At 38.3% G+C, this 11,814-nt stretch overlaps 1 long non-coding RNA gene across 1 annotated transcript; it reads left to right on the top strand.

The window, feature by feature from the left end:
• Nucleotides 1-2,277: 2,277 nt before the first annotated feature.
• On the top strand, nt 2,278-11,580 carry LOC116575817. Its single transcript, XR_004279961.1, has 3 exons — nt 2,278-2,401; nt 3,629-3,782; nt 11,359-11,580. It is a non-coding gene; the product is annotated as an uncharacterized LOC116575817 (long non-coding RNA).
• Nucleotides 11,581-11,814: the final 234 nt, after the last annotated feature.

Raw genomic sequence — 11,814 nt, forward strand, 5'->3', positions numbered from 1 at the left:
ACTAAGCCCACGCCGCTTTGCACTCTGTGACACCTCTTTGCATGGGACTCATGTTTTAATAATGGACTTCAAAAGTGGATTATTCGTCATACTTTCCCACCTCCTTGTATTCCTTCTACCCTTCCTCCTTTCTACCGTTCACAAATACTAATCTAACATTTACTATATGCCAGGGACTGTTTTAAGAATTTTAATCTATAGCAACCCCAGGGGGTAGGAGCCATTGTCAGTCTCATTTCATGATGGAAACACTTGATTTATGATGAATCATTATCACTGGCTTATGCATGACTTTATTTTATTTCTTCATGTATGAATTCTTTGTCATCCGTCCATTTCTTTGTTAGTAATAAAAAAACAACCACACAACCCAAAGACTAGAACACACGCAAGACTTACACCTACTTCCGTGATTCTCTCCTACCCCCGTTACCCAGCTGCCTGGCTCCGACGTGCTGATTTTTATGTTTTTATTAATACTGCCCTTGCTTGTTCATAAAAATAATTTATGCACCTGTGCCTATTGGATAAAAAATCTTATTGCTTAGTTTTCATGATTTGGAACCTTACAAAGAGCACAAAGTTGTGGTCCTCTGACAACTTGTTGTCACTAGCCACCACATGATCACATCCAGCTCGCTCATTTCCACCGGAAAAATACGTTCCAGCAATGCAGTTCATTTCTTTGTTTCCCTGTTGATAGTCATGTGTTATCTGTTCTTGCTATTACAAACATGGCTATTCTGAGTATTTCGGTAATTTCTTTGCAGTGCACAGATGTACCAAATGCGTGTTTGGTATATATTCCTGGAAAATCGCTGGGTCCTGGAATATGTGAATGGTTCATTGAAAAGATAATGCCAACTCGCTTTTCAAAGTGATTAACCAATTTACAACAGTAATATAGAAGAAATCTCGTTGATTTTTTTTATTCTCCAAGTTTGGTGTAGTTTAAATTCTTAATTCTTGCTCTTAAATGGAGCACGAATTGGTATCTACGGTAGCCTCATTCCTTTATCCTAGATCTTGGTTTGCCACTCTAGATTGCTATAAAGAGGATACGCATCCCTCCACATGATTTTGGCTGTATATTTTTGTCCCTCTGTGAATGTCTATTTTCATATTTTGGTCTTTCATTTTTTAATTTTTTTTCTATTGAGCTGTTTGAATTTTCCTTAGTATTTTATAGGAGTCTTTACAGATTCTTGATACTAAAACTTTGCTAATTATATAATTTGTTAGAAAATGATTTTCTCTAAGTTTGTGGCTTGCTTTTTTTTTTAACCTTCTTTACCTTCTATATGAATTCTTTTGATGAACAGCATTTCTTAATTTTAATAAAGTCGAAATCATAAATCTTTTCTTTTATGGGCTATACTCTTTGTGCCTGTTTAAGAAATCCTTCCTTACCCCAAGGTCGGAAAGATATCCACCTATATTTTTATACTGAGTGTTTTAAAGTTTGCTTTTGACATTTAAGTCCCTAATCCATCTGGAGTTGATTTTGGGGTATGGTGTAAGGGTGGGATCCAAATTCATTTTTTTTTTTTCCAAATGGACAACCAATTTTTCCAGCTCCTTTTATTAAATAATCCCTCTTTTCTCTGCTGAAATGCCAGGCCACCTCTGCCCTCATTAAAGCTCTGCTTATGCACGGATCTATTTCTGGACTCTATTCTATTCCATCAGTTCCTGGGTCTACACCTGCAATGCAGTATTTTGGTAAGAGCACAGACATGGAGGCAAAAGATCTGGTCAGTTATGACCAAGGGAACTTGAATGGGTCACCTGAGTCGTTTTCTCATTTGTAACACAGGAGTAACAATTCCTACCCAACTGATGCTGTGAAGATTAAAGGCATACCTGTGAAAGGGTTTTGTAACCCATCAAATTCTATGAAGTATTCTACATTGTTACTTGCTTTATAAATGTTCTCAAAATGTTTCTTTTTTTTTTTTTTTTTTTTTTTTTGGTCTTTTAGAAATCTTTTGGTTGTCAGTAACAGAAAACCTGACTTCCACTAGCCTTAAAAATAAAATTTAATGGCCCACAGAACTTAACTATTCCGGTGGTAGGATTGGCCTGAGGTGATGCTTTAAATAGTGACTCTATAGAGACTCAGAGATTCCAGAGAAAATTTTTCCACCTCTTCTCTCTGCATCCAGCAGGCGCCTCCCTTCCGAGGCCTCATGGTCAGGATGTGGCTGTTCAGTAACTCCTGGGCCTGCGCACGTCCTCGTTCTCAGCCAGCGTTAACACAGCTCCCCTCCGGGTGGCTTCACAAAAAGAGGAGAAATTTATTTCCCAAACATTGTGGGCAAAGTTCTCTGTCTCACGTGTCATGGAGCTCTTCTGGGGTGGGCGCTGAGCCCCCATCCGAGCACTGGAGCACATGGCGAAGGTAAGGGTGGGACCCCTTCCCCCCAGCCTAGCGACTGTGTGTGCGCAAGAGTTGAAATTTTGGTTACTGCGGAGGCAGAGAATGAATACTTTGGGTGGGAGACTGGGGCCCCCAACACAAATGGTCATTGCACTTTTATTTTAACTTTTTAAACAAAATAACACATTATACAGTCACACATCAAATAGTGAAGAAAAGCTTAGAATGAAAAACAGCAGGGACCACAGTCCCTGTCTCAGAGGGAAGGTCTTCCATTCCCTCTTTACTGGATTCCCCTGCTGACCGCTGCCCTGACCCTAAACATCTTTGAAAGCTGTTTCTTTCTTCTTCTTTCTTTTTTTTTTTTTTTAAGATTTTATTTATTTGTTTGACAGAGAGAGATCACAAGTAGGCAGCAGAGAGAGGGGAAAGCAGGTTCCCTGCCGAGCAGAGAGCCTGATGAGGGACTCGATCCCAGGACCCTGAGATCATGACCTGAGCCGAAGGCAGCGGCTTAACCCCCTGAGCCACCCAGGTGCTCCTGAAAGCTGTTTCTTTATGAAATGAGCTTTATACACGCCAATAAATACATTTATACCTCTCCATCCTTACTACTCACTTCACATTTGGTAAAAAAAATACTGTTATTTTTAAATATTTCATTGTTTACCTTTGTGATTTTTTTCCAGTGTATCTATATTTCTTTTTCTACCAATTTAATTAGTATCTCAATTCCCTTCTCTGAAGAACTTTAGCCCTTTTCCCTCTCTTCCGCCCCTCCTCCCTTCACTTCCCCTTCTGTCAGATGTAGTTTGCCTTCTGCATTGTCAAGATGGTGAACGCTCATGTTCCATTCTTCAACAATAAATAGGACTTTCCTGTTCTGTACATAGTACGTGTTGAATTTGCAAAAATGTTTCACCACCGGTCCAATTCTGTGCTAGAATAATATTTATCTTTCTGAGTGTCTAGTTTTACTCAAAGTAGACCCGTACACCAATTCAAGCAGAAAGGTTAAATAGAACGCTTTCTTGTATTTTAATTTGTGTATTATTGGGATCATAACTTTCTACTCCAGATTTCATTTTTCTTGGAGTTTCTAACTATCCTTTTTTTGGTTGTTTTTATCCCTTCCTTCAGAGCTTCTATGAATAGCTTTCATGAAATTCCACTTGTCTTTTACCCGCAAGAAACCTCTCTCAAGGGTTCTCTGTCCTTTTCACCAGATGGGCATATTTTTCTCTCCAGGTTTTGTCATGGTGGTCACTGGGGGCTCCTCTTCTCTTCTGTCTTGTGCTGCTTCCCGTGTTCTCCAAATCCCACATCTTCCATTTCTAGTTTCCTCCTATTGCGTGACTAAAGTCTCAACTTCACTGACTCCCTAAAAAAGCATCATTAAAAGGTAAGTACCACTATTCTTTGCTGTCAGAAAATACCTTTATTCTATTTTCACACTTGATTGATATATTGGCTCAGATGGATGCACTGGCTGCATTTTTCTGGAATCCTTAGGATCCCGTAATCCTCTCATAATCCTTGCTTATGAGAAATCTGATTATCAAGCTGATCTTACTCCTTTACAGATGCTTGTTTTTCCTTTCCAGAAGAATTATGAACATTCCTTTCTCCTTGATGCAGTATAATTTAATCAAAACATTATATATGTTTCTTTTATTTTTTTAAGATTGCATTTATTTATTTTAGAGAAAGAGTAGGAGTTGGGGGAGGGGAAGCAGACATAGACTCCCTGCTGAGCAGGGAGGCACAACAGGAGGTTCAATCCATGGACCCCAGAATCATGACCTGAGCCTAAGGCAGACGATTAACCAACCAAGCCCCCCCACCATGCCCCTATGTTTCTTTTAAGCGCATCTTGTGTAACAGTTGGTGAAATCCTTTGATCTGAATATTCTGGGAAACCTCTTGTGGCATTTGAGCATAATCTATTATCTTCACTCTTTTTTTTTTTAGGATTCATGTGTGATCCTGTTGGGGGACTACTTGAATTGGTCTCTTTGTTTTGTTTTGATTTTTGATTTTGTTTAACCCTATATATAGTAAACTGAACTAATCTTAAGTGCATATGCATGTACAAACTCACATAACCACCACCCAAGCGGAGAGAGACAATGCTTCCAGCATCTCAGAAGTCCATACCCACATAATTCAAGGTATCATCAGTTAGTTATGCCTGTTCTTAAACTTTATATAAATGGAATGATGCAGTATATACTTTTATTTCTCTGGCTTCTTTTACTCAACATAATGTCTACAAGGTTCATCAATATGATTTGGAATATCAGCATTGGCTTCTTTTTTTAAATGCTCTAGAATATTCCATTTTCCACAATTTACTTACTAGGCTTCCTGTAGATGAAGTTGTTTCCCTGTGATAGGTTGTTTCCAGTTTGAAGTTATAATGAAAAATACACATGTGATCATTCTTGAACATGTCCTTTGATGGAAGTATGCACTAATTTATTTCAGGCATGTATCTAGAAATGAAATTGCTGGGTTGCTATGTTTAATTTTGTAAGACACTGTCAAACTTTTTCCCCCAGTGGCTGTACCAATGTACGGTCCCACGGGCAGTGTGTGAGAATTTCAGTCACTCTACAGCCTCACTAATACATAGCACCGTCAATCTTTTTAATTTTAGTCTTTCTAGTAGATGCCAAATGGAATTTCATGATGGTTTTAAATTACATTTTTCTGAAGAGTAATGATATTAATCATGTTTTTCATATGTTTGAGGTGCTTGGGATAACCTTTTTTGCAAAACGTCTGTTCAAGTGTTCTATCCACTTTGAAACCCAGTTGTATACATTTTCTCTTGTCATGTAGAAGGTGTCACATATTCTGGACCCAAGTACTTTTCAGACCTACGTATCATGAATATCTTTTTGTATTCTGTGACTTGCCTTTTAACTCTCTTATGGTGTATTTGCATGAGCAGAACTTTTTGATCTTAATGAAATCCAATTCTCAAAATTTTCAGTTATGATTAGTGCTTTTTGTGTCTTATTGAGGAAATCTTTCTCTATTCTCAAGTTTAGGAAGATATTTTCCTGTAGTTTTATCTAAAACTTTATTTTTTACCTTTCATATTTAAGTTTATAATCCACTGCAAAATAATTTTTTGTGTGTGATATGAGACGAGGTTCATTTTTTCCCACTAGAATATGTGGTTGCCCCACCACCATTTTTATTGAAAAGACTTTCTCCACTGAATCAAGTACTGCTTTTGTTGCAAATCAAGCGACTCAATGTGTGTGAGTCTTTTTCAGGGCTCTTCTTTTCTGTCTACTAGTCTAGCCTCACAGCAGTAGCACACAGCATTAATTACTGTTTTTACTGTGAATCTTAACATCGATACATTAGGGGTTTCAATTTTGTCCTTTTTTTCCCAAAATCGTTTCTAGGATTCTAGATCTTTTATAGTTACCCATACATTTTAGAACCTATTTGTCAATTTCCACAAGCTATCTTGCTGTTATTTGACTGGGATTGCATTCAGTTGACAGCTCAAGTTTGTGTAGACTCGAGATCATGCCAAAGCATGATTCCCAATCTGTGACTATGGTCTAGTTCTCTATTAAACTCCAATTATTTAAACGTATTTATTTTCTCTCAGCTATGTTTTATAATCTTAAACTTTGCAAAATTTGCATTGGATTTATTCCCTAGGTATTTGGTCATTTTTTTCTGCTTTTGAAAATGGCATTTTAAATTTTATTCCCCATTTATTTCTCTCTAGGGCATAGAAACACTTTAATTCACATATTGATCATGTCTCTAGTGATCATGCTGGCTTCATTTGTTATTCCTCATAGTTTCTTTATCATTTCTTTTGGATTTTTTATTTGCCCAATTGTTTCATCTGACAGTAGCAGTAGTTTTGAATGTCTCTTTATATTTTTTTCATGCTTTTTCTTTGTTCTGCCTCTTTTGCTTATGTACTAGATGATTTCCTCAGCTTTATCTTCCTTGAATTTTAGCTCTTGTTTATAATTTTGGGATTTATATTACCAGTCTTTCATTGCTCTTTCTGGTCCTCTAATTTTTTGAGAATATTCTTTTGTGGATGCAGTAGAATTTCAAATTACTCAAATGACACTATTTTGTTGTTTTTGTTTCTTTTTTTTTCTCTATGATCAGATTTTTGCTGTTTTGTTTTTTAAATCTTTCTCTTTTATATCATTTGTGAAAACAAATATATTTGGGTTTTTTTAATGAAATTTATGAAAACATATATCTAGTGATCCTTACTTGTCCCTTCATATCTAAGAAATAAGTGCTTAGCTTAAAAGGATTTTCTCTGATGTTATGTCTCTTTTCCCTTCAGTCTCTCTCTTGAATGAGAATAGGCCTGACTGCTTAGCATGAGAGAGATCAGAATGTGCAGCTGTTCAGCTTCCCTTTACATGAGTGAGAAGGGAAACAGTTTCAAACGATTATCCCTTCTCTTGTAAGGACACAAGGAGGACTCAAATCCATGATGTGAATGCCTACACTAGGCATTTTCTTAAAGGGCTTATTCCATTTCTTTAAGAGAGAAGCCATTATGTTTGCATAAGAAAATGACAACGTGCATGCCTTGCCCGAGGAGGAAGGGTGAGGGCAACTACTCATAGTTCGATACTACAAACTTATGTACTGTCACGTCTCTAAAGCTCCCTTGAAGTACATTCTGAGCAGCAGCTTTACCATGCTCTACTTCCCTCAAAATGCATCTGCACACGGTGTTTATTACCTAGTAATCTCTCCTTCCCCATCTGCCTTACTTGCTTTGCTTTTTGCATATACAAACATATAATACATCTAATTACACATATATGCATGTATAATATAAGTAATTATACATATATGAGAATATATATAATACGCAGGTTTTTTGACTGTACATAGTTTTTTTTTTATTGGGGTCTTGACAAGAAATAAAGAGGAACACAAGCTTGCTATCTTGAACTGGATACTTGAATTTTTTTTCATACTATACAGTCAACCTGTAAGTTTAAACTTCTTTGAATGGGAATAATACTAGTTTTAAAAAATTATTATGGAATTACGTCATTGTTGGAAGACCTTTCTCCGTTGATCTCTGAACGGCCTTGGAAAACAGAGATGACATCTCCTTTGGGAGCAGTGGACAGGCTTGTTTGCTGTCCAAAATAATGATAATGCCTATTTGCAGGATAAAGGTTGGAACGGTTGACTAACAACTTATGGTGAAAGATCGGGGTTTCCTCAACTGAGTTCCACAGCTGTGATGATAACCTCCAAGTGTACGGCATCCACCTGGACTGGTCAGCATCTCCCTGTGGGACTTCAAGGGCAAAGGGAATCACATGAACATGAAGCTCTACGATCTGTTGCATCATGAGTAATAGAGTCCTTTGTCTCTGAGGTCGTATGTCTTCTGCCATAATCCATGAAATGATGGCAGGCTAACTTCTTAGCATACAAATAAAGTCAAATCTCAGGACCACGTATCGGATATAGGAAAGGTCTAAAAATGAGATTGCAAACTAATCAAGATACTGAGCTTTAGTACAAGACAAGTTGAAGCCATTAATTCTACCTCCTAAAATTTGGTTGCTGTCACTCTCTTTCACCATGAGGGTTGATGAGGTTTATTTTAAATCCCATCCACAGTCATTTTAAAGGTGTTTCTAAAGAGATTAGAACTAATTGTTCTAATCGTATTCAGTCTACTACGATTAACTCATTAACTCGACCCCTATATAAACGCAATGAAGTTGACATATTAAACACCAGGAAGAAAATGAAAAAAAGATCTGTTTTTTTTTAAAGTTACTATCTTGGGGAACTGAGGCTAAAGGTGCACGCTGAGAGAGGCTTTTTTGGAAACTCTAATATTTTCACTCTGCTGTGAAGCTTCACTGTTCTTGTCTCTTGCAGATATTTTGTCTATACGTTGATGCCAGATCAGTTTAAAACTTACTGTATGGTGGGGTGGGGGGAATCATTGGAAGTATAAAAACAAAGCAAACCAAAATACCTAATTTAAAAAAAAAAAAAAAAGGTTTATCACAGTCGAGGGAACCATTTGGGGTGATATTTTCCTAAAGGCAGAGATTGTGCTTATAAAAATAAAACAAACTTAATTTTAAGAGTGGGATAGTGGGGAAAAAAGAATCATAAAAAAATCAATCTGAGATCAAAGGTCTATCTAAACCACTGTCTCAAGGATATATCGTGGCTCGTTCAGGCAAAGGCCAGTATCCTGTGCCATCTTGCCCCTTAACACACAAATGAAAAATTGTGTTTTTAATATTGATCTCATGGCTCTAAAACTCCCCAGACATCAAAAGAACAATGCAGCTATGTTTACTACGTGAGACTTTGCTAAAGGCACTTTATAAAGATTATTCAAAAAGCATTGAAATAAGAATGGTTTTCTGACTAACCTGCAATTAACCATATCGTTAAGTTACCCATTTGTTCCAGTCCCTGAAAATCCTGTGTAATTACAATCTTCCCAGTGTCTCATGCTCACCTCCCTAGGACTTTTTGCTAGTGTGTTCTTCCGTATATTAAACCGCTAAAATGCAGTGCAGCGACCCAAAGCTGGAAAAGAAAACCCAACTCTTCTCTCTACTTTAAGTAAGACTGCAAGATCCAATTCTTCAGGAATCTATCTGGTAGGAGACAAGTCCCAAGCGTTTTGAACACTTTGTGTTATTATGGCCCGAGATGGTAAAATTAATTTATTGTTCCAAAAGCACCAGTGATATTCTCGGGTATCTCTGTCCCTATCAAAATCCTGATATATGAGCAGCATTTTGCAAGACATGACAGAGGCTATAACAGAAGAAAACAAGATCTATCTTGGACAAGGTTACCACTCGGAAGAAGAGACCAGATATAAACATCACAAACCATAAAAAAGTACATTAACAAGTTGCATTAGGATCCTCACACAGGATGAAATGTGTGGGAAGGTAGAACATAAATGTTCAAGGGAATCAGAAAATGCAGTCAGGAATTTGAACTATATCCAGCTTTTTATGCAACGATAATAAAGGCCTCAGTTTGAGACTAAAAGAGATTCAGATGTTCCTGGGGACATCTGGCAAAAGGGCAGTGTCAGCCTTTAGCCATTTATTTGCATGAAGACAGACAAATCTTTCGGGAGAAGAGCGGTCCTGAGGGAGGAAGGATCCATGCATGATGAAGTGACTCAGTAAAAAGCCTTAGTCATTGGATGAGGAAAATGATTCTGAACACAGCACATCTGAGACTTATTCCTGACTTACTACCCCCAGTTGGGCTTCATCTGATATCATGGAAAGCAAGCAGTTCTAAGGAAATGCTGAAATAGTTGTTTTATTTCGTGACATAAGCTTTCTTCTTTGGGATCCCCCAGCAGAACTTAACAGAAAGGGATAGCCTCTCCTTACCACTTTTTTTTTTCTTTTAAGATTTCATTTATTTATTTATTTATTTGACAGAGAGAGAGAGCACACTAGCAGATGGAGCAGCAGAGGGAGAAGAAGAAGCAGGCTCCCCACTGAGCAGGGTGTCCGATGCGGGGCTCGATCCCAGGACCCTGGAATCATGACCTGAGCCGAAGGCAGAGGCTTAACCCACTGAGCCACCCAGGTGCCATCACTTTTTCATAGGTCATCTCACAGGGTGGGGGCCCTGAGGACACGAGCATGGTGCCCGGCAGAGCCAGAGCTGTGCTTATCATGCGTCATGAGTAGTGTGAGGGTGGTCCATCAGGAGGAAGTGCAGTGCTGTTGGACAGAGTACCTAGTAGTGGAGTGAAGGCAGCATCTGAGACAGGCTCTTACACCCATCTCAGTGTCAGCAGCTACTAATGGGAAACTGAACCAACAGAACCACAAGCAAAAATGACAAGACTGGCAGAGCAAAAAATGCACCTTCATGCCCAGTAAAGCAGCAGAAGTTGAGCTTAAGAACAACTCTTCCCAGGGCACCTGGCTGGCTCAGTTAAGTGTCTGCCTTCGGCTTAGGTCATGATCTCAGGGTCCTGGGATCAAGCTCCACATCAGGCTCCCTGCTCAGCAGGGAACCAGCTTCTCCCTCTCCCTCAACACTTCTCCTTGCTTGTGTACTCTCTCTCTCTTAAAAAAATAAACAAACAAACAACCCTCTTTTCAGTACTGTAACATCCAATTTATTTGTGGCCATCTGAAACTAAAGGGAAAATATCCAGTAAGGCAAGAATTTCCAGTGATGTAGGGGACCTATATCAGTATAAGAAGGCATGAGATGATGACATTTAAGTCTTTAATGTTAGCAGACCTCATGGCTACATGCAGGAAGGAGTAGGCTTGAGAAATCTAGGCTGCAGAATTCATTATTTCTCAAAGTTTAGAAGATCATCTTTAGCTGTGATATTCAAGATTAGGATTCTAATATAGCCAAAAGGACATTAAACATGTATTAAGAAACAGTATTTAAATGTTAAATGCCAAGATGGTTATTTATTCTACAGAAGCCTTAGAGAATCATAGTCTGTGATGTTACAATGGAAGAAATCAAGTAGACCAGTTCTCTAATATTCAAATAAGAGAGTGAGACTTGGGAAAAGGTAAGCCAGCCACTGGCTGGCTGGTGATGGAACAGGCAGCAGAACAGAAATCTTCTGACTTCCAGTCCAGGGCTCTTTGAATGACACCATAAAGACTCAGGGAAACCAAATGAGAAATAATAAGCCTGACCTTTTGATTCCTAGAAAGTGTCAGCAAATTACCTATAGCCATTCTGTACAAATAAAAATCAAGCTGGGAATTTGTTTAAGAACTGTCAAAATGTTCTCTCCTTGAATGTGAATGTGTTTATACGTTTCTGCCAGTTTGCAAATGTAAATTCCTGAATTGATTTCTGATGTGACTCCTTAAAAATGAAACACAGCATTGGAAGTAGCTTCAGAAGAGGAAAAGTTTACACTGTTTTTTGTTTTGTCTTGTTTTGTTCGCTCTTAGGAACAGATGAAGAAAGCGCGGTGGGAAATGGGAGAATGAAGGAATCCAAGCAAAAGTGAGAACGAGCGTGAGGAATAAAAACAGAAGAGTAAGTAGAGAGGAAAGAGCCAAGTGAGAAGCTTGGAGCCTCCACGCAAATGAGATGGGTGGATAGAACTCCACCAAAAGGTTATTGAACATGAAGTTCATCTGTTTTAACTGGTGTGATTTACTTGACATAGTGACAGACCGAAACGGAAATAATCATCATCTGTCAAACAATCAGTTCGCCTATTTCTTGACTGTCCTGGCCATTGTTTTCTTTTTTTAACCTAACCTGCCTGTTTCCTTGACCAGTCAAGTCAAAACAGACACCCAATTTGTACATGTCAACACTGGCTTTCTCTTGAGTTAATGGCTCAGAATGTGAGTCATTGCCCTGAGAAGCCCAGATCCTAACTCTTCTCCTCTTCTAAA

The sequence above is a fragment of the Mustela erminea genome, chromosome 17 (assembly GCF_009829155.1).
Source record: "Mustela erminea isolate mMusErm1 chromosome 17, mMusErm1.Pri, whole genome shotgun sequence".
In the NCBI taxonomy this organism is placed as follows: Eukaryota; Metazoa; Chordata; class Mammalia; order Carnivora; family Mustelidae; genus Mustela; species Mustela erminea.